Here is a 24,157-nt window from a genome sequence, read left to right as displayed (position 1 = left end):
CCTCCACCTCCTGGGTTTAAGTGATTCTTCTGCCTCAACATTCCAAGTAGCTGGGACTACAGGCATGCACTACTACGCCTGGCTAATTTTTGTATTTTTAGTGGGGATGGGGTTTCACCATGTTGGCCAGGATGGTCTCGAACTCCTGACCCCTCCAGTGATCCACCTGCCTTGGGCTCCCAAAGTGCTAGGATTACAGGAATGAGCCACCATGCCCCCCTTTTTTTTTCTGAGTTGGGGTCTCCCTGTTTCCCAGGTAGGCCCTCAAGCGATCCTCCCACCTCAACCTCCTGAGTTTCTGAGATTGCAGGTGAGTGTCACCTTGCCTGCCATAATTTTGTCACCACAGACCCCTCTCATTCCCTTTCATAGGAAATCACTGAGAACCGGAAAGCTTGAGCCAAGAACTAGGGAAACTGATATTTGAACTCATTTCTGTTGGGTGCCAAATTTCTCTGTGCCTCTTTCTGTGAAAATTGGAGGTGGCAAGATCCAGTGGCTCACACATATAATCCCAACATTTGGGAGGCCTAGGTGGGTGGATCACCTGAGGCCATTGCACACCAGTTTGGACAACAAGAGTAAAACTCTATCTTGAAAAATAGAAAGAAAGAGAAAGAAAGGAGAGAGGAAGAGAGAATGAGAGAGAGAGAGAGAGAAAGAGAGTTAAAGAGAGAAGAAATAAAGGAAAAAAAATCAGAGGCTTAGGTCCCTTGATCTGACATTCTGGAGTAATTCTGTTCCTGCTTGAATGTGATCTCCTTGAGGCAAAGTCTGGGTCTCCTTCCTCTTGCGTGCCCACCCTGGACTGTCTGTCCCACACTAGCTGCTCAATGAAGGCTGGCCCATGTAGAGTATGGGTTTGAGGCATCCCAAGACTTGGAGTTGTAGAAGATGTGAATGAGAAGCCTTGGAATGCTCTGCCCATTAGAAAATGTGTATATCCCAGAGTTCACCCAAGAGACTGCTCCCTCTGATGCCAGTGCTCAGAGCTCCCCTACTCAGGGTAAAACCTTGGATGGCCAAGTACATTGGCTCAATATTTGCCTTGAGTAGCTGGGTGCAGTGGCTCCAGCCACTGTTGGATCTGTAATCCTAGCACTTTGAGAGGCTGAGGCGGGTATTCAAAATATGATAAACGTAATATCTGCAATGTTTTGAGTGTAACACAAAATTTGAAAGAAATTTTTAAAATTAGATGTAATTCCTTTACATCAATATAAAAAATCCCCTCATGGCAAAACACGGTAAGCAACGTCGAAGGACAAACAACAAACTTAAAAGCAACAGTATAAGTCATATCGCCAAGAGCTAATTTGCTTAATATATCTAAAGCTCCTACATATCAACAATAAAACAGTAACCATATAATAGAGAAATAGGTTGCACATACGAACAGTGAGCCCTCAGAAAAAGAATTACAAATGACTCATTCACATGAAAAGATGCCCAAACTCTGTAATAAGAGATATATAAGTTAAAAATTAGAAGAAAATAACATTTTCACCAATCAGATAAACTCTAGTAGGACTCTGTATTATTGAGTGTATAAGGAAAGAGACACACTAAAACCTTGTTGGTGGAAGTACATAACGATAAAATGTTAATGGAGAACAATTTGGAAATGTGAGAGATAATGTATTTGCATGTAAGTATTATGTACTTCAGCATAGATATAACAGGAAAAGTGGCGGGGACAACTAAAACATGTTACATTCAGTCGATGGAGTGAATACTCTACAGCCATCACAAAGAATGAGGCAGTCTCATAAGTACCAAGATGAAATGATCTCTTAGATACCCAGAGCAGCAGATCTTTTTCCTTGTTGGCTTCACAACTGGTAGAGTCATCTTTGGTAAGGTAAAGCAGAACATCTAAATCAAGAATATGACTTCCCATAAATACTGAAGAAGAATTCAAAGCTACCAATTGAGGAAAGAGCTTTTTATAAAGCAGTGTAAAAATCTACAAATTACCTAGAAAACAGAACATCCTTCAGAAAATTCTAAAAACATCCAAAATGGAATTCTTTACTGCACTTGCATGCTAACCTGTGTCATCATCCTACCGTATCTGCTTCTATTCCTCCTCAGACAACCCCATATAACAGCACAGAGAGCCCAGAAATCCTTAAACTGCATGTAAGCTCATGATGTTAAAAACAGCCAGAGGGTGATTAACTCATGTGTGTTCTCAGATCATCCACAGGAACAAGAAAGCAGTCAACTTTTCCAAATGCATAGAAACAGAAGCAGAAAGCAAGTGATTTAATCAAGACACCACAGAGATTAAAGGTAAGCATCTACTTACCATGTGAATGAGTGTTTGTCTCATTTTGATCTCTGTCGTAACCAACTATACAAAATTCCTATGAACTGAGAAAAGGGTTATTATACTCCCTTGTGAAATCAGAGGTACTAGATTAACTGAATCCATAACTGCTAAACTATGAAACACAACTAAAGGCTAAACTATGAAGCTTCAGTTTTATTTTAGGCAACCTCCTGACATAAACACAATCTATATTTAAAAAAAAAAAGCTCAACAACATACACACATTCCCAAAAAAATCACACAGAACACAAACACACAGAAAGGGTGGGCCTGCTTCCTATCCACAGCACTGTCAAGCTTGCTCTGGTAAATGAAAGCCAGCAGAAAGCTCATCCCTGAACAGGATGAAGGGGATGAATACAAGAACAAGGAAGCCCTTCTATGAAGAGAGTTTGGAATGTGTCTCTGTGTGTATATGTATTCACATTTTTAGTCTCTTTGGTGTGTGAAAGGAAAATAAATCTTGGGGCCCCTAAATCACTAAGCAAGAGGGAAAAGCCAAGCCGGGAACTGCTTAGGGATAACCTGCCTGTCACTGAGATACATGCATAGCTGATTGCCTCCTTTAAAAAGGCTAATCAAAAACTCAAAGAATGTAAGCACTCCTCTCTTTCACCTATCTGTGACCCAGAAGCTCCTTCCAACTTCAAGGCTTTTTTCTGTCTTTGCTTCACGTTGTCCTGCCTTTCTGGACACAACCATTGTACTTCTTACATATGTTGGCTGATGTCTCACGTCTCCCTAAAATGTATAAAACTAAGCTGTGTCCCGACCACCCTGGGCACATGTTATCAGGACTTCCAGAGACTGTCTAAGAAGGGTGCATCCTCAAACTTGGCAAAATAAACTTTCTAAATTAACTGAGACTTGTCTCAAATTTTCAGGATTACAAATAATACCAGCAAATCCTGAGACCCACTGAAGGGAAAAAAGAAGGTAGTCTAACTTCATTATGACTGCAAAAATGCATCTGGTATATTCATACAATAGGATATTACTTAGCAAATAGAAGAAAAAGAACTACTGACACAAAAAACACCATGGATGAATCTCAAAATAATCACGTTGAATGAAAAAAGCCAGAAAAAAAGAATACCTACTGTATGATTCTATTTATATAAGTTAGAAAATGAAAAGTAATCTACAGTTACAAAAAGCTTATCAGTGGTTGCCTATGGATCAGAGGCAGGAGGGAGACAGTACTGAATGGTACACGGAAACTGTTGGGATGATAAGTATGTCTATTATCTCTAGTGGTGACAGCTCTATGGCTGAATACCTTTGTGAAAACATCTAACTTTACACTTCTAATATGTGCAGCTTGGGTGTTATTTGACTCCTCAATAAAGCTGTTTAAAATGTTTTGATAAAAATAAGTTCATATTGACCACCAATTGGGTTTAACTGAAACCTTACAAAATGAAGATTATTTTCACTTTCAGAAGGATATCTGATCGCAGTTACATATTATGCTTTGTAAACAAGCCATTTCAGAATAAATACAGATTTCAAATACTTAAATGTCTGTATTTCTTCCCATTCATTCTTTTCATTATTTTAAAGCAGCTATGGCATTTTACAAAAAAAATTCCATCACTTCAAGTTTCTTACAACAGTTAACTTTTTGAAGAAGATGGGACCTTAAACACCATCCTGTCCAACTTTCTCAATTTAAGGAAGTAAACTTAGCCCCTCCCCTTGTAGGGAGTTAATCCAGTCTCATGGCTTTGAAATCAGCTCTATGTTGCTGACACCTACCTTTGTCATTTTAATCTTGACCTCCCCACTGAACTACAGCTATTTATTCCACTGCCCACTAAACCACCTCACTTGACTATCTAATAAGTATCTAAAACCAATTGTGGCCAAAAGGTATCTTCTGATTCCCCTCACCACCAACTTCTCCTCGAATTTTCCCCATCTTAGTAATTGAACCATCATACATTCAGTTGCTCAACTAAAACCTAGGAATCAACTCTTGACTACTCATCTCCTGCCATCCACATAGAATCCACACTTAAGTTCTTAGCTCTGTCTGCAAGGTAGATTTCTAAAGCTGGCCCAGGCTCCATCTACACAGCTACTATGCCTTCTTACCCAGACAACAGCTCTGAAAGGTCACCATTTTCTCTTCTACCTCTACCAGTCATCACTACACAGTAGCCACAGTCATGAGGCCATCAATCCCCAGACCTAGAACACTCTACAGACTTGCTGTCATCATTAAAGTGACATCCTAACTCCTTATTCTACCCTAAAATATCAAGGCCCTTTCCACCTCTCTAGCCTCATCTACTACTATTTCTTCTCTGGATACATTCCAACATTTCCTACTGACAGTCTCAAACACCCTAAACTCATTTCCACCCCAAAACCAATGCTTTGCCACCTCCATACCTGGAATGCATACAGATACTTCATCATTCATATCTCAACTCAAATAATGTCTTCAAAAGCTTCCCAAACCTCACAATCTACAGAAGCATCCCCTAGTGAGAAGCTGGTGGTAAGGGGAATCAGGAGCCCTTCGACCACAATAAGTTTGGAAATGTATTAGGTATTCAAGTAAATATTTAATTCACTTATCATAGACCCCATTTTACTGATGTTATGGTACTTATCACTATCTCAAATTATTTTGTAAAGTTCTTTACTTATTTATTATATATGTTAATAAAATTTATTCATTCATTCCTGCTATGCCTATCAGAAGCACTAGCCCAAATAAGAACTGTGATCTTTTCTTATTTCACTTGAAAGCATTAATTTTTGGGTGCCTGGTACTACTGGTTAAAAAGTACCCATGTGCATTTTTTTTATGTCTATTTTAGTTCTTTTTTAATTCCTAAGTATGACGATTGGGTTTCCACACTCAAACCTAAGTGTGAACATTTTTACCACATCAGCACATTACCAGTCTGACGTTTAAAAATAAAGGTCAATTTCAGGCCTGGCGCGGTGGCTCACGTCTATAATCCCAGCCCTTTGGGAGGCCGAGGCGGGTGGATCAGGAGGTCAAGAGATCGAGACCCTCCTGGTCGACATAGGTGAAACCCCGTCTCTACTAAAAATACAAAAAATTAGCTGGGCATGGTGGTGCGTGCCTGTAGTCCCAGCTACTCGGGAGGCTGAGGCAGGAGAATTGCTTCAACCGAGGAGGCGGAGGTTTCAGTGAGCCGAGATAGTGCCATTGCACTCCAGTCTGGGTAACAGCAGCGAAACTTTGTCTCCAAAAAAAAAAAAAGGTCAATTTCAACTGTCCAATTAATTCTACAAGATTCCAAATCTCCTCCCTTAAACCTTTTTACATCAGTACATTACCTGTCTGATGTTCAAAAATAAATTTCAATTTCAGCTGTCCTATTAATTTTACAAGTCTTCAAATTATGCTTCTAAAAAAACTGAAAAATTCAACGACTGGCCTGCCCCATTATCATGAGATTTCTATTTGATATAATATCAACTTATCAATTTACATGAATATTGTTGATTTTGAGATTGCATGGCCTGTCACTACAATAGCACACTTTTTGATAAGGATAAGGTAAATATAAAAAGTATTTACTTTTAATGATTAAATTGGGATCTCTAATACCTTACCTTCGGGATACTTAGCAAATAGTCACTTACATAATATAGTATGTAAATGCACCAATTTAAACTTTTTTATTTTTTTTTTTTTGAGACAGAGTTTCGCTGTTGTTACCCAGACTGGAGTGCAATGGCATGATCGCGGCTCATGGTAACCTCTGCATTCTGGGTTCAGGCAATTCTCCTGCCTCAGCCTCCCGAGTAGCTGGGACTACAGGCACGCACCACCATGTCCAGCTAATTTTTGTATTTTTAGTAGAAATGGGGTTTCACCTATGTCGAGACCAGGATGGTCTCGATCTCTTGACCTCATGATCCACCAGTCTAGGCCTCCCAAAGTGCTGGGATTATAGGTGTGAGCCACCGCGCCTGGCCCAATTTAAACATTTTTAATTTATTTATTTTCTTTTTTAGAATTTCAAAGCTTTCAGACACTGCTACCAATAAAACCACAAGATTTTTTTACCTGATTTTTACACATTATAAATGATCTCATAAATCATTAATCACTGGGATGTACATTTTATAAGGACAGAGATATTTATCCAGTTGGTTCATTGTATTCCCCAGCACCTATTACTGGTATATTATCTCCTTAAAATAAAATGTATTGTTAAATACATGCAAGCTCCTGTTTTATCTTATGGAGCTCACCGTATTACTTCCACATTTAGAGCCTACTGCTAATATGTGTAATCTCTTCTTGCTTTTGCTTGATGCCATGAAAATATTAAGCATGATCTGAACAGCAATTCTAAATCACAAGTTCTTGGCTTTCAAGTTATGCAGTGATATGTGGCAAATGGGTGGCAAGAAATCAACATAGATTTTCCCATAAGGTGTGATCAACATAGATTCTCTTACATTGTGCTGAGGAGGCAAGACTCAATATGGAGTCTGGATACACAGACAGCTCTAGGGCTAGGGAGAAAGCCACCAATGGAAGACCATCTGTCTGTGCATGAGAGTATCAAATTTTATACTGATGCCAAGGTGAACATTAAATAGCACTACAGGGCTGATAATGAACGTTGCCATAATAAAGTAGTTAGAAGCAACCACTGTGAATCATAAAAAAGCAGCTCAGTTTTTGGTGTGCTGCAAGTAATTTATACTAATGAAAATTACAATAGTCAAGTTCATGAATAATCATTCATGAATAATCAAGATTATTCCTAAGACATTACTCTTGCCCTCACATTTCTAAGAAAAAAGCAGCAGAGATACAACTAGTTTGCTAGGAACTACATACAACACAGTGAACGCGAGTGGGAATGTGTGTCATCTGAATGCCACCTATCATGTCAAAGTAGGCTGCTGACACTGCAGATCTGAAGCAAGCAGCTTTCTACCACCTAATACATCCTAAATATGAATCCCTGTTTTATCTTCAACCAAGTAAATTCTGGCATTTATAACCTGTTTCTTAATATAAAAATAAGAATAATCCCTGTCTAGGTTTGTAAATAATAAAATTTACAAAGAAAAACAAAAGTAAACATATACTTTTAATCCTTTGATCAGCATGGTCTGCCTACCTAGTTGGCTGGATGGACTGAGAAGGAGCAGGTTCAGAACCCTCTGGGAAAGCTCCTATACAAGGTAAGATGACAAGTAAACAGGCCATTATTTAACAAACAAAATGGTCTTTTATAAAATATGCATTATACCACTTCACAGCCACCAAGATGCCTATAATCAAAAAGATAGTAATGGTTGACAAGAATGTAAAGAAACTGGAACCCTCACACATTGCTGGTGAGAATGTAAAATAATACAGTCACTTTGGAAGACAGTTCCTCAAAATGTCAGGTATAGTTATCATATGAACCAGTAATTCCACTCTTAGGTATACACACAGAAGAAGTAAAAACAGATCTACACAAAAGCTTCTACGCAAATGTTCACAGCAGCATTATTCATACGTGCAAAAAACATGAAAACAACCCAAATGTCCATCAACAACAGACAGACAAATAAAATGTGGTATATCCATATAATGGAATAACATTTGGCAATTAACAAAAAATGTATGATGATATGCAAAGATAGATAAACCTTAAAAACATGCTAATGAAAGAAGTCAGACACAAAAGACCACAAGTCACCTGATTGCACTTAAATAAAACATCTAAAATAGGCAAATCTATAGAGACAGAAAGTATATGAGTGGTTGCTAAGGCTGAAAAATTTGGGAAAAATAGGGAGTGACTGTGAATGGGTACAAAATTTCTTTTTCTGATGGAAATGTTTCAGATTAGACAGTGGTGATAGCTCTATAACTCTGACTACATTAAAACCATTGAACTGTACACTTTAAATGGGTGAGTCCTATGGTATGTAAACTATATCTTGATAATGATATTAAACTATATTGTGCATTATCTTTAAATAATTATAGCTTTCAACCATCAAATAACATGTCTTATCAAGATGAAGTATGGACATGTTGTCAACCCGAGAGCTACATTCCATATGGCTCACAAAGTCCTCTCACAGCCCCCAGTCCCCATGACCAAGAGTATTCCCCAGGGCATTTCTGCCAGAGCTCCCAGAGAAGATGCTTTCTCTTCCTCGGATAATGGGTAAAGCTGGTTTCAACTGGGGCTCCTTCTGTGACAAGAGAGAATAGGCTAACACTAATAAAAGCAGAATGAGAGAGGGAGTGGGGCAGTGGGATAAAGGAGGGGGAAAGAGGAAGGTGAGAAAGGAGGAGACACAGAGAGGAAGAACACAGTAATTATTGTTGGAGCATCTGTGTCCAGCCATGCTGGCTAGTTTAAAGTGGGTTTCTGTAATTTGCTTTTAGGAGGGTCTTAATATGTTACTTCACTACAAACTCTTTCCCTACTTAACTGATAAACTTTCTAAGAATATATACACAAGTAAAACTAAATTTGGGGAATTTTTAAATAAAAAGACATATGAAACATTGGAAAGAGCACACATAGCTCAGTAGTTAAATGAAGTCAGACAGATTTAGATTCAAATGTGAGTCCCAGGCTTACCTGAGTGACCTGGGGAACACAAAATTTAACTTCCCCAAACCTTAGTTGCCACTTCTGTATAATGGGAGCCCTAGGTTTGATTTTCTTACAGACAGGCCACTGTCCATATTAAATGAAATAACTCATGGCAGTGTCTCAATACCTGGCATATGAGAACACAACAATATGAGCCACCATTATTAGTGGTTAACTCATGATTTATCACAGATATATTTAGAACATAAAAAAGTATTGTTTTAAAGCAAAGATAGTATGAATAAGACTAGTAGGTAAGAGCCAGAGAAAACTGTACCATGCTTCACAAAAAAATACTTCTTATTCATTTGGAGAGCATTATTTTTAAGACATGTTAGAAACTAAACCTAGTAATGGTAAACACAACAGCCAGAACCAGAAATGCTAATTCATAAAAATCAATTCTGGTTCTTAGCTAACCTTGCCCAATACATACTTTGGTCAGAGTTATTTCTTCTTAGCCCTCAGTCTGCAATCACTTTAGGAAACCACTTCCCACTTGCAAATAGACAGCTTTAGACAACTATTTAGATAGCTAAGCTTTCTGTCCTTCTACAACACTGCATATTATTGCATCCACATGAGAGAATTCCCTCGACTCATCTACTGCCCATAGATATCACTAACTTGGCTCAGACACAAGTTCTCTCCAAAAGTGACCTTGTGATCACCCAGTTCTGAGTTTATTCATTCATTCAACAAAGACTTAATGAGAACCTACTATGTGCAAGGTACTGTACTAGGTACCAGAGATGCAGAGAATAAGAGAGATACCTCTTCCCTGTGTTCTCATGAGGACATGTTGCCTCCTCATCACAACACTGACCACACTGATTTCTGATTTCCTAATTACTTCTCTGCAACCCCTACAGAGACTCTAAGCAAAGCTGATTTGCACTGTGTCACATTATTTTGAATAAGTCATGGAAAAAAAACTGAAATGGAATGAGGTGTCAGCACAATATGGCCTCAGCATAGCTATTTGCATGGTCAGAGACTCATGCAGAACAAACTCTGAAGTGTGTAGACACACAAACTTTACAGGTCACTGAGTCTCCCATCAGTGCTGAATATAGCCTGCCCCTGAGATCTTGGCTACATCTAGAGCTTGATCCAAAGTATATAATACAGATATAAAATTACATGATACAAATATAAAATATGCATTTATTTTTAGAAATATATGTATTAGATTATCTTTTCATTGAAAATATGTCTATACCAGGTAAAGAAGAATAAAGCTGCACATAGATTAGCTAAAATGGAATTTCTCAGATGAAATGCACCAATTCCAGAAAAAACACAAACTACAACTCACCCGACATGAATTTAAATAGCCCTGTAACTGTTAAGAAAACTGACTTTGTAATTTAAAATCCCATAAACATCTCTAGGCCAGTGAGGTGCGGTGGCTCACACCTGTAATTCCAGCACTTTGGGAGGCTGAGGTAAGTGGATCACCTGAGGTCAGGAATTTAAGACCACTCTGACAAACATGGTGAAACCCTTCTCTACTCAAAATACAAAATATTAGCTGGGCGTGGTAGTGAGTGCCTGTAATCCCAGCTACTCAGGAGTCTGAGGCAGGAGAATCCTTGAACCCAGGAGGTGGAGGCTGCAATGAGCCAAGGTCATACCATTGCACTCCAGCCTCAGAAACAAGAGCAAAACTCCATCCTCCACCTCCCCACCAAAAAAAAACCAAACTTGGCCTACATGGCTTTACTAAAGAATTCTATCAAGTTTTTTAGAAAGAATTAACACTGGTTTTAAACAATCCCTCCCAGAAAAATAGAAGAGAAAGGAATACATCTCAATTTAATAAAGGGAGTGGTCTAGACATAATGAGACTAAGGAGAGTTTAGAATCAAATGCAACATGTAATTCCAACTAGATCCTGTTGTTAAACAGAATTTGATCAGTTAACCAGTAAAGCTTGAATAAAGTTGAAAATGTGATGATAGAAATGTATTAATTCTCTAATTTTAATGGTAATTTTGATATTACACAGAAGAATGTCTTTAGGAAATGCCACTAAAATATTTGGAAGCAATGAGTCATCAAGTTAGCAACTGATTAGCAAATGGTTCAGGGATTAGTAAATGTTATCTGAATTGTACTGATAACCTTCCTGTAAATTTAATCTTGTTTTAAACAAAGAAAAAGTATTTCTTAAAAATATAGGAGGCTATCTTTATAATAAGTATACAGAAGAATTTCCTAAACTAGGTATAAAAACACTGCAAATATAAATGTTATAAATTCAGCCACATGAAGATTAAGAACTTTATAAATGGAACGTTATTCAGCTTTTCAAAAGAAAAGAAATTCTGGCTTTTATGAGTCATATAACATATGTGACAACATGGATGAACCCTGAAGACATGCTAACTCAGATATGCCACTCACAAAAAGACAGATGTTGTAAGTTTCCACTTATATGAAGTATGTAGAATAGTCAAATCCATAGAAACAAAAGGCCAGCTGCTGGGCCTGGGGGAAATAGAGAGAGAGAGTTGATTATTTAATATACAGTTTCATTTCTGTAAGATGAAAATGTGGAGATCTAGTATTCAATGTTGTGAATACACTCATCACTACTGAACTACCCACTTAAATATGGTTAATATGGCAAATTTCATGCTTATTACCACATACATATATACATTTGTGGATAACACTTGAAGAAAGAAAGAAAATTGTTGGCACAATATTGCAGAAGTCTCTCCTCTCTGGGATGTGATCTGAAAAGGGTACACAGGGAACTTAAAAAAAAATTCCTTAAGTTCAAGTACAAGTGGTTTTCATCATACTCTAAAAGGATAAGCTCCTGCAAATCTAATTTTTAAAATCAACTCCCCAGGAAAGAGAAGATGAGCCAGTACAAAAGCTGTGAAAATAAATAAAGAACTAAAGGACAGGGAAGGCAAAAGGAAAGAATCATGAATTCTCTCAGTATTATTAACTTTACTTTATATTTTCTAAATAATAAAGGATCAATTTCTGTACCACAATTTAAAGTTATAAGTGGTACTGGTCAAACTAGATGTACTTTATGTAACTACCAAATATCTTTCTAAAATATGGAGCCAAATAATATCAATCCCTCAGCCTTTCTATATTTCTCACCACAACAGGAGGAGTCAGACAGGACAGGGGAAGTCCTCAGTTGTCTGAACAAGAAGAAGCAGAAAGAGGCACTGAGGGCCAGTGTTCTGCCTCAAGAAAGAAGCAGCTGGTGGCTACACAGTATACAGTTTGTTGCAAGGCCTCCCACTTCTGACTGCTTTCCCGCTAAGAAGAAAAAAAAAGTAAGGGTCAAAAATATACCCACATGGTTTCTTATGGGGTGGGGGGAGAAATTAAAATGTCTAATTCATCTTCTCAATAGTTTTAAAACATGCAAATCAAATTCTAAATTTTCTGTTGTCAACTGGCTATATCAGCTGGGACTCAGGTCAGATACAGACAGGTCACTGAGGCTGACTGAAAATCACCTATATTTTACTCTTATTTTTATTCACAATGCTTTCAGAAAAAAAAATTTCTGTTTAAAATTTTTCTCATCATTCTACTCAAAGTACCATAGGCACTTTATTCTATCAGATGAGATTCTTACTCTGAAAAATACAATGGAATTCTTTAAAAATAAAATGTGTAACGTCCAAATAGAATCTTGAGTCCTGCCCTATTCCCTGAACTTCAGATTGACATCTTCAATGTTCTTCACATTTCTACTTCAAAGTCAAGCCAGCATCTGAAACTTAACACAGTCAAAAAGAGTATCATTCATATCCACCCCTTCTCATATTCCAACAGCCATTTCTCTTCCAGGTTGCTGTCAAAGGCTGTCACACTTACCTTCCACTGAGCTGTTAACACTTAAACTGTCCACGGGTAGTGAAGCTAAAAGAGCATGGATTGTAACACTCCTTCTGGGGCCTCAGGGCCTGCAAGAGTTTTGCTCCTCCTAGCACCCAAAAGCACTCACCCCAGCTCCTGCACACGCTTACCTGCATGTTCCCTCCCACGACGGGTTGAGCACAGGGAGTTCTAGTGAGTGGAGTCTGCCCCTGCCAGCGCCTAAGTGCTACTTACAGCACCCACATCCCAGTTCCCACCAGCAAAGCGTTCAGGGAAATTATTCTGCTTCACTATCTCAGTCAAGTGACCAAATCAAAATCAACAGTGAGCAGTCACATTGAAAGTACACACCCTTTCCTTAGTATGATGTGATGAAAAGGACACTTCATCTTTTTGGTCTTCCTCCCAGGCATCCATAAACCCAGACATATTATGAGCAACACATTTGATAAATCCCACTTGAGGGATATTCTACAAAATACATGACCAGTAGTCATCAAACTTGACAAGGTCACCAAAAAAGAAAGAAAAGTCTGAGAAACCGCCATGGTCTAAAGAAAGCTAAGGAGACACAACGATTAAATGTAATATGGTAACCTGTATAAGATCCAGGAACACAAAAAGGACCTTATTATAAACTGAATGTTTGTGTCCTGCCCAGAATCCTCATATGCTGAAGCTTTAACCTCGAATGTAATAGTATTTGGAGCTAGGGTGTTTGGGAGGTAATCAGCATTGGATGAAGTCATGAGGGCAGGGCCCTGGTCTGATGGGATGAGTGCTCTTATAAAGAGACACAGAGAGCTTGTTCTTTCTCTCTTCTGGTGAGAACACACCTAGGAAAGAGGACTGTGCTGTGTGCAGGTGAGGAAGAGACTCCTCACTGGAACCCAACCATCCTGGCACCCAATCTCAGACTTTCCACCTCCAGATCTGCGAAAGCAAATTTCTTTTGTTTAATCCACTCAGTCTATGGAATTTTGTTATGGCAGCTAACTGATAGAGACCTTAGGTAAAAACTAAAAAAAAAATCAATCATGTATAGAATTTAGTCAATAATAATGTATCAATATTACTTCACTAAATGTGACAAATGACCACACTAATGTAACAGTTTAACAATATAAAAACTGAAAGCAACTTTTTGAAAACTCTACTATTTTCACAACTTTCTGTAAATTTAAAACTCTTCTAAAACACAAAGTGTATTTCTAAAAATTCGATGGCTTCCAATGATATTTTTCTTAAACCAAAGGCCTCCCAATCTCTTTTACTCATTATCTAATACTTACACCTTGTTTACTCTGGTTTACCATGTTCATCTTTACAAGGGTTACACAGTATGAGTTCCATACATGTACATGTTTCTCAAAATTGATTAAACTGCACACTTAAGATCTATGCATTTCTCTATATATGTTATACTTCAATTACAACTGTTTTAAAATGTATGATTACCAAATGAATACTCTTATGACTTAAAAAGTACCCTTGAATTTGGTGGCTGAAAACACTAACATTTCATTAGCTCTGGAATCTGCAATTTGGACATGGATCAGCATGGACAATTCATTACTTCTCTCTTTGCCAGTAGCCAGTGACTGGTATTATCTAAAGGCTCACTCACTTACATGTCAGATGGTAAATGCTGGCTGTCACCTCAGACTTTAGCTGGGCCTGTAGGTTCAAGCAGCAACACAAGGCATCTTTATGTGCCCTGAGATTCCTCATGATATGGTGGCTGTGTTAGAATAACTTTATATTCAGTGTGACTCTAATTCTGTTTCAATATGCACACACATTATAAAAAATGTTAACAGAAGTTTTCCCTGGAGTGAAGAAAAATGAGTGATTTTCAAACTTTCATAGTTATACATCTTTCTTTTATAAATTTTATACCATAAACATGTATTACTTTCTAAATCAGATGAAAAAAATTCAGTTCCCTGTTAACGTACATAATACACTAGTGTAAACACAAATGAAATTGAAAATGCAAAAATGTCAAACATATTTACATTATAAGAAAAAGAATCTGCTCACAAACAGCAAAAACGTTATGAAATACTTGATTCATTCTGCCTTACTTCCCCGTCCCATCATGAGACAGATTTTCACTCCTGTTGCCCAGGATGGAATGCAATTTGCTCACTGCAACCTCCACCTCCTGGGTTCATGTGATTCTCCTGCCTCAGCCTCCTGAGTAGCTGGGATTACAGGCATGCACCACCATGCCCGGCTAATTTTTGTATTTCTAGTAAAGATGGGGTTTCACCATTTATGTCAGGCTGGTCTTGAACTCCTGACCTCAGGTGATTCACCTCCCCCAGCCTCCCAAAGTGCTGGGATTACAGGCCTGAGCCCCCTCGCCCAGCCCACCTTACTTTTCAAGTTTCAGATGAACTGAACATCAGCACATCAGAAACTAACAAAGAACACAAACATGCTCGATGATATCTGATGTCTTCTAAATCACACATCTGGCCCTTTTCATGGCACAGCTCTCCCTTAGTTCAATTCCTTCCTCAAAACCTTCTCTGCATATTTTCCTTTAATCAAAATCACCTACTAAACATTACCCTAGAAATAAAATCATCTGAAAAGCAAGGCCTACAAAGGCAAACCTCAGATGCTAGATACTTTATATCTTATAGCATGGTGTCACCTCACTTGATAATAGATCTTTTACTAAGATTTAAGGCCTACTGAACAAATACTATGGCTACCTCAAGGTCACTGTGGAATTCTCAGTAATGATTAAACAACACAGGAGTCAATTGCAAGATCTTTTGATCCTTTTCCTTCCCTGGCCTCAGCCTTACTGCAAAACACTTCCTCCCTTCTGCTACCTGGCCCCACAAGGCATGTTCTTACATTCCATATGGACCAATAATTTCTATCATCCCATAAATTCTATACTTACTCTAGTAAAAAGTTAACTGCTTTTGTTACACTAAAGTCCTTTTCTTCATCTGACATTAAACAACTACTTCTATAATTTTCTAATTTTTCAAAACACTGTTAATTTGCACACACCAAATCAACATACTTCTATGTTGTATTTTTGCACTTTTCATTTCCTGATTTGCCTTTTTCCTGCAGACTCACACTATTTGATTACAACAAATTCCTAAGCTTTTTCTCAACCTGGACTATTTACATTATAAAAATGTCCCATGTTCTCTAAAATGCTCAATTTATAAATGATAGCTAAATGATTTTATTCATCCAATTTTACAATATGAGTTTTTAGTTATTTCAAGAACTTCATCAACAAGCAAGTCAATTCTTAGTTACTTCAAAGAAACAAGTATCAGTATGAAAAGTTAAGGCTTATGTGGTATTAATCAAATATTCTCAAAACTTGCTCAAATAGAAACTGTAAATATACTCACGTGTTGCTTAATAATGGAAGTACATTCTTAAAAATGCATCATTAGGCAATTCACTGTGGACATCACAGTGGACTTACACAAACCTAGAGAGTCTAGCCTACTACACATGCACATAGATGGTACAGTCTATTACTCCTAGGTTACAGACCTATATAGCAGCTTACTGTAATGAATACTATAGTATGTATGTACCTAAACATAGAAAAGTTACTGTAAAAATACAGCATAAAAGATAAAAAATGGTATACCTATATAGGGCACTCCCCATGAATGGAGACTGCGGGACTAAAAGTTGTAGTGGGGAAGTGGGTGGTGAATGAATGTTAAGGTCTAAGACATTGCTCTACACCACTATTGACTTTATAAAGACTTTACACTTAGGCTACACTGAAAGGTTCTTCTTTCTTCAGTTAACCTTGGCTTACTGTAACTTTTTTTATTTTACAAATTTTAAACTCTTCTATAATTGCACTTAGCTTAAAACACACATTGTACATCTGTATAAAGTATTCTTTTCTTATATCCTAATTCTATAAGCTTTGTTCTATTTTTAATTTTGAAACTTTTTCTTAAAAACTAAGACACAAACACCCACTAGCCTAGGCCTACACAGGGTCCAGATCATGCACATCACTGTCTCCCACCTCTAATCTCATTGTACTGAAAGGTTTTCAGGGGCAACAACACGCATGTAGCTCTCACCTGCTATTATGACAGTGCCTTCTTCTGGAATATTTCCTGAAAGACCTGCCTCAGGCTGTTCTATAGTTAACTTTTCTTTTAAATAAACAGAAGTACTCACTAAAACAATGATAAAATGGGTAGAAAATACACAAACCAATAATGTATATAATGTTATCAAGTATTATGTACTGTACATAATTGCATATGCTACACTTCTACAGGGACTGGCTGCACAGTAAATTTGTTTACACCAGCATCACCACAAAAAACATGAGCAACTAAGAAATTATGAATACTACAGCTTCACTAGGATATGGGAATTTTTGAGCTCCATTATAATCCGTGGGACCAAAATGATATATGAGCTCTGATGACCTCACTGGCACAATGCAGCACATAACTGTACTACACAAATTAGGGCTATACATGACTGTATAAATTGATAGAAGTCCCAAGCTACAAACTCAAGACCTTCAGCTAAACAAAGACATGTCAAAAAGTTTTAAGTCCTGTCTCCTTCCCATGATTCTCCTGATTATTTCTGTACTGAAAAGAACTTTCTCTGGTTGCTGAGATGTTTAAATAAGTTCATTACTATGAAAAAGGTATTATTAGCATAACAAAGAAAATAGTTCGGCATGGGAGGGAGGGGTAAGCCTATGGCAGACACTGGGTTCGGAGAAAGGAAAGAAAGAGGGAAGAGAAAGAGAGAATGTGAACACAGGCCAGTCTCCCTAAAAGAAATGTAAATGTATATGGCTATCTCCCTTGCTCCTCATCATCAATATGTTTTTTTTACAGACACCTATTCTGCATTTGCTAATAAACTGGCAGCAACCCATTTAAATCAGGAGTGTGACATGCTACAGTGCATGTCAGGGTGGAAAACAGAGATGATCTCCCACAGGGCTGAGAAGATGAAAAACACTAAATTCTGATCAATTTATTAATAAACAGAAAACAGTATTTTCTTCAAATACATGATTAATTTCACTACCAATACTTTATTCACAGGATACACATTATAACTGCTGTTAAAGATAGGTGGGCATGACTGCAATAAGAGATTTCAACAGAAGGCAGAATTATTTTTTTCTATTTAATTATTTTGTATTTGACACTTGTTCCACATAAGTTTATTTAAAAGAGTAAAGCACAAGGCAGCCTGTACACTAATGTCAGGTTTCCAGCTTGCTGCTAGAAAAAGCAGTCTGGATAAGAGAGAATCTGTATTATAAATGAAATCACCTAAGAATAAACAACATGTGCACATTCCAGCTAAGTACAGTGAAGCAGTATCCCTTGTAAAGTGCAAACACTTACTTCTAGGTTAAGTATGCTACAAACAATTGTAAGCGAAATTTCCAAAGTCAACTACCTTTAGCTTGGGGCTAGAGCAATCACCTAACTCTACCTCCCACACCCAGCATCAACAACTTTTTTAAATCTTATGCTGAATTCTCCCAACAAAATACTTCCAAGCTTTCTTTGCTGAATAAAAATAGCGCTGCTTTTCTCGTCACATTATTGTTGATTTCTCAGTAATCCTTAGGCCCTTTAACCATCAAACTCAATTGGCCTCATTTAAATGCCACCCTTTCCTGAACACTGCCAAGTGCTTTTTTGAGGGTTGGGCCAAGAGGTAAGGGTGGCTGCTTCCATCTACAAGGTTGCAACTCCCTCTCACTTTTGTTCATAATCTCGGCCTTCCCCGAAACTGTTGCCTCTGTCTCCCTTAAACCACACTCCAATGAAAACTGTCCCCAAGGTGCAGTAGCACTTAAGCTTCTCTGTGCCCCTCGCACTCATGGACACCATCTCTAATGCACCGTTCACGCCTAGACCCACGCCTCAGCCTTTCCGGGGGCCGTTCAGAGCCACCTGCCAGGCAGGCACTACCACGCCGGCCTCTCCGGAGCACAGACTTCTGCTCCGTCTACATCCCAGCCTGTGCACCCGAAGGGACCCAACAGCTGAGTCCCAGCCCCACTGCGGCAGAGGGCAGGGACCAGCACGCACACCCTCAAGTCTACATGAAGACCCTCCCCGAGACTGTCGCCAGCACCGACCCCTGGATCACCCCGGCCCTGGGCGACGGATGGGGGTCTGGGGCGCATGCCCCAGAGGCATGGAGGCAGAGAGGAGGCCAGCGGAAGTTAGAGGTCACCGGGACAGGCTTGTCTTCCCCTCCCTTCCAGCAGTGGCGGGCCCCAGTCCCCACCCCTCTCCCAGGCCCCCGGTCTGGTGGCACCATGGCCACAAAGGGCAGCGAGGGTGCATGCCCGACGCCTCGGTGCCTGGTGGTACCTGAACCCACTTGGTCGAGTGGCAGCTGCACCGCATCGCCGAGGGGCCGCGGCAGGGTGGAGTCCGTGGTACTGGCAGTGCCGGAGGGCGACGGAAAGTCTTAGACTAGGGACTGCTCTCTACCTTGCGCCCAGTGCCGCCCGCGCTCATTGCGAGTGACCGCTCCCTCGCCTCCAACTTCCAGCAACTCCCAACGCTGGTTCTCCACGTTGTGCACGCAGGCGCCGACAGCTGCCCACAGCACAATCCCGGCGTGGAACCCTGAGGCGGCAGGCAATCAGAGAGCGCCGGCTGCACAGCGCCCCTCCCCCGTGCTGAGGGGCGGGGCAAAGGGAGGAGGCTCACGGGAAGGTTGTAGCCTGAGGGCGCCTCCCGGGCAGAGTGGGATGCCTTTCTGGGGTGAAACTTTAGAAGGGTGTCGTTGCCCCTTCGCCCCTCCCTTTTTCCTCCCTGGAATGTCATGGCCATCCACCTCTCTCTAGGAGGGACAGCACGCAACCTAGGGGTGGGCAGTGGCCCCCCAAAAAAACAGCAAAGTGAGGGACATCCAAAGCATTGCTGGGGACATTGGGGACCAAGCTTGGGCCTTGGAGGAGGGGAACGGTGAACCAAACCTAGCTGAAAAGCCCTTTTGTCTTCAAAACTGCTGTGTAAAAGCCCAAAGTGGAAAACAATCCCGTGGTCTGACCCTTTCAGTCCCCCTCCAGCTGCACCTCAGCCATCCAGGCGGAGCGAGGTGTTCCTGGGTTGGATGCCTGTGGTTGCGGGGAGATGGACTCACCTTTGTTGCGTTAAAATTTAGTTCTTTGGTAGCCACCCGCTCTTATTGAATGTCCTGCCTTCCTCCTCAAAGAGATGGTTTCTAAGCATCCCTTCACCCCCTGAGCACAGTCACCCTCAGACTTTTGAATTCTGCCTGTCCGCATACCTTCTGGGTGTTGAGGGAGGGTTATATACATGTGTAATTCATTTGCCCCAAACTTCATAAAAGTAATCCATTTGGGCTCTTTGAAAATGCAACATCAACTTTTGTTCAGCAGACGTTTAGAAGAGGAATGCCACAGGAGGGTTCCTAATTCCCCTTGGGAGCTCAAGACTTAAGGGTTTGGCAGTTTGGGATTTGGGTAAAAATAGTGTTTACTGGGAGTTTAACTACATGTTTTAATACTTTTGGTAGAATAGCTCAATAATCCTCACAATTACGCTGTGAGATAGATACTATTATACACCATCGTTCAAATAAATTGAGGCACAGAAAAATTATGTAATTTGCCCAAGAACACACAACGAAGTAGATTGGAATCCAAGTAACCTACCTCCAGAGCTGACCTTGCCACTAGACCTTTGTCTTCCTTACACCTAAACCCATTCCAGAAGTTCCCATCAGCTACCATTGGCTTTATGACTAGTCCGAGATCCTGAACAATAGGACAGCACAGATAAGAAGAATACACCCACTTTGGTAAATCGGTCAGTGGGCTTTAGTTTCTTTGAAAATGAGGCAGTTGAACTAATCAATGCAGTCCCTTTCAGCCTAAAATTGAGTGGTCGATGTAATCTTAGTTTGGTGGATTCTCAACTAAAACTGAATGGAGGATGGAAGGAAGAATAAGAAAAAAACCTGGACCTTCAGTCAACCTGGGGAAGTGTTCCAGTGGGAATTGTAATCAATTAGAGAGCAACCTATTGAGTTAGGTTCTTATTAAAGAATATTAATCCAAAAATATAGATTTCTCTATTAATACAGTATTAGAAAAAACAATTTTTTCATTCTCTTCACTTTGGAAACATGCAGAGGAAGCATACAGCTGGCAGAGCATACAAACTGAAGGAAAAATTGAAATCCCATTTTAAACCATTAAAGATGTGTGTTGGGAACATACTGCAATCTAGAGTAGGCAGCATGGAGAGACAGTCTCTGTGCACCACAATGCCCAGCTAACTTTTGTACTTTTTGTAATTTCAATAATGTCTACAAAAGGAGTTTCCTTAGGCTGAATTTTTATTTTAGTCATACATGACAGAACATAGCCTATATTTAAGCTTACTTCACCTAAAAGCCTTAACAGAGTTTTGTGTTTACAGAAGTAAATAGGGTAATAACTAGTTTTGATCTATTTTGAGCTTTTACAAACTACACAGTAGGAAAAGATTTCAAAAGAGCAAGCAGTAATTATATAAAGATTTTATGGATGAAAGTTAAGCAAATGAATGTATAACTTATTTGCATTATGGTATTACTTTGTGACACATTTAAAATTATTACTCTGATTGATGATTTTGAAAATTCCAGGCACCGTTAGACTACATCATTCTGTACAGTATTTCCCTAATTCTATACATATTTATCTTTTTTTGGTTAGCATCCACCTGTTAATCAATTAAACAATACTACATTATTCTAGGACAGCAGCCAGGACCTTTGGACTTATGGCATAAAACTACTCTATTGCTTTTGTGTAAAATATATTCCACTACTTGTTCCTAGATACTTATGTTGGAGAGTACTTAAAATTGTTCCCTGAAGTTGCTTGAGTGTCACTGAAAAATAAAAGAAAAAAATTAACTCATGTATATCTGATACAATCCAACAGGAGAGTGGGTCTCCGTGGGGTTCCAGGACCATCTTTATTAGAATCACTCGGGATGCTTTTTGAAAACCCAGATTCTTGGGCAATAGTCAACACATAAAAGAATCAGAATGTGCTATGTCTGAGCCCTACAATCTGCCTTTTATCAGTGTTCATGGGTAATTTCTAAGTACATGGTGAAGTTTAAGAACCATTGCCATGGGCCTTTAATACCTCTCATTTTGTTAAAAACTTCGTTATAATTTGGCAAATGCAAAAATAATTCGCATATGCTGATTCTTATACCAGGACAAGTAATTTAATTAGGTTTTATTCTGTGCTTCTAATTTACAAACAATAAATCCATACTTTTCCTATACTAAATCTGAAGTTAATTCACTAACATTAAATCAGCACTACTAACTATGACAACTAACATTACTAGACCCATTTTATCATTGAAATAAAATAAAAATCAAATGCCCAGGGCCCTTATTGATTGTATGTATAAAAAATATAAATATTACTGTATATTTCTGAGTAACCATAGTTTCTTACAAATTATAGTTTGTAAGATCTGTGTCCTGGTCAGCACACATCTAAGCCAGCAGAAAGTTATTTGCCCGTTCCTTCAGAAAACTCAGGTGGAATGCTTTAAACACTTGACATTTGAAATTGTGTCGTGTATTTGTGTCTTTTTACTGATTTGCTGTCTGCATCCTGACCCACAAAGTGAGAATGGTATAAGTGCAGGGGCTCTGTCTACCACTGAAGCACCAGCACTGAAAATAGTGCCTAATGGATGCAGGAACTTAACAAATACTTATTAAATAAACAAAAAGAAAGGGAATCATCCCACATTACGACAGTACATAATATGAAATCTTCACCCTAAATCATCAACAAATCTTTGAAACCACAATGTTTATTTTCAATAGTCATTTAATTGTTTCAGTTTGTTTTATTAGCCAAAGTCTGTAGTATCATACTGCCCTTTTATGCTGTTTAGTGCCTGGAAAATATGCAGCAGAGGCTTTTCTTTTATTCTTGTCCCCTAACATTTCTGGGGCTTAGGGGGGAGACAGGAAGGGAACAATGTTCATGAGTCTTAACTGCTGTATTGCTCTCATAGCTCAAAGGCTTCATCACATCCTTCCTGAAATATGTTGCCAGCCTGTCCTTGGAAGCAGAGCTCTGATAGCTTTGTCTTAAAGAGTGTCTAATGCACTAGACATTGTTTTAAAAATCGCTCTGCCTCCTGGGTTTAAGCAATTCTCCTGCCTCAGCCTCCCATGTAGCTGGGACTACAGGAGCACGCCGCCATGCCTAACTAATTTTTGTATTTTTAGTAGAGATGGGGTTTTACGTTGTTGACCAGGATAGTCTCGATCTTTTGACATCGTGATCCACCCACCTCAGCCTCCCGAAGTGCTGGAATTATAGGCATGAGCCACCGCGCCCGGCCACAACAAAATATTTCTATTGTTTTCCGTTTATGGTTAATTTCTAATAAACCGTGGAAAATCTCAGAAAGAAAATTTAAAACATTTTAAGACTGCAAGAGTATAGTTAACCTGTTGAAAATGCTGCAATGTCAAGCAATGTATTTACAAAGCAATGCTGACATTTTTAACACAGGTAAAATTCAACCAGCTAATTTCATTGTATTATCTCTAAGATCTTAGTTCTTTATTTTTCTTTTCTTTAATTTTCTTTTGAGATGGTGTTTCACTTTTTTTGCCCAGAATAGAGGGCAATGGCGCAAACTTGACTCCCCAAAACCTCTGCCTCCCAGGGTTAAGCGATTCTCCTGCCTTAGCCCCCCAAGTAGCTGGGATTTTAGGTATGTGTCACCATGCCTGGCTAATTATATATTTTTAGTAGAGGCAGGATTACCTCATGAAGGTAAGGTTAGTCTTGAACGACTGGCCTCAGGTGATCAGCCTGACTCAGCCCCCAAAAAGTGCTGGGGTTATTTATATCTCAAGTGTCAAACACATAAGGCCAATATTTTGAAAGAAGAAGCAAAATGAGCTTTTAACGTAATCAGCACAATGGTTACACATTTATCATATTTCTGCACAAATATCAATGATACTTATTATTTCTTCAGTTTTGATTAAATTTATAATATTTTTACACGGTTACAAAAATATAAATACTGTATTTGTACCCCAATGTAAAAAACAAAATTACTTTGAAAATACTCTGTTAGAAAAAATATACAATAACCTTTTCTACACTGTTTTAAAATATATACAAAGTCTAGATATTCTCTCTCTTGTAAAATACGAAAATTCTATTTTTACACTGTTAGAAACAATATAAATACTCTATTTTACCCACTTGTTAAAAACATAATTACTCTGAAGATACTGTTAGAAAAAA

At 38.8% G+C, this 24,157-nt stretch overlaps 1 long non-coding RNA gene and 1 pseudogene across 2 annotated transcripts in view; one reads left to right on the top strand and one right to left on the bottom strand.

Moving 5' to 3' along the window:
- Nucleotides 1-19,449, bottom strand: part of LOC144580050 (uncharacterized) — an 82,203-nt gene extending 62,754 nt beyond the window's left edge. The window contains exon 1 of one of the 2 annotated variants that reach the window (XR_013528926.1): nucleotides 19,200-19,449. This is a non-coding gene — a long non-coding RNA (uncharacterized LOC144580050). The remainder of the gene's footprint in view (nucleotides 1-19,199) is intronic. The other variant, XR_013528925.1, reaches the window with a different exon arrangement.
- LOC144580066 (small nucleolar RNA U13) lies at nucleotides 5,166-5,259 on the top strand (annotated as a pseudogene).
- Nucleotides 19,450-24,157: the final 4,708 nt, after the last annotated feature.

The sequence above is a fragment of the Callithrix jacchus genome, chromosome 17 (assembly GCF_049354715.1).
Source record: "Callithrix jacchus isolate 240 chromosome 17, calJac240_pri, whole genome shotgun sequence".
Taxonomy (NCBI): Eukaryota; Metazoa; Chordata; class Mammalia; order Primates; family Cebidae; genus Callithrix; species Callithrix jacchus.
This window is presented reverse-complemented; position numbering and strand designations above follow the sequence as displayed.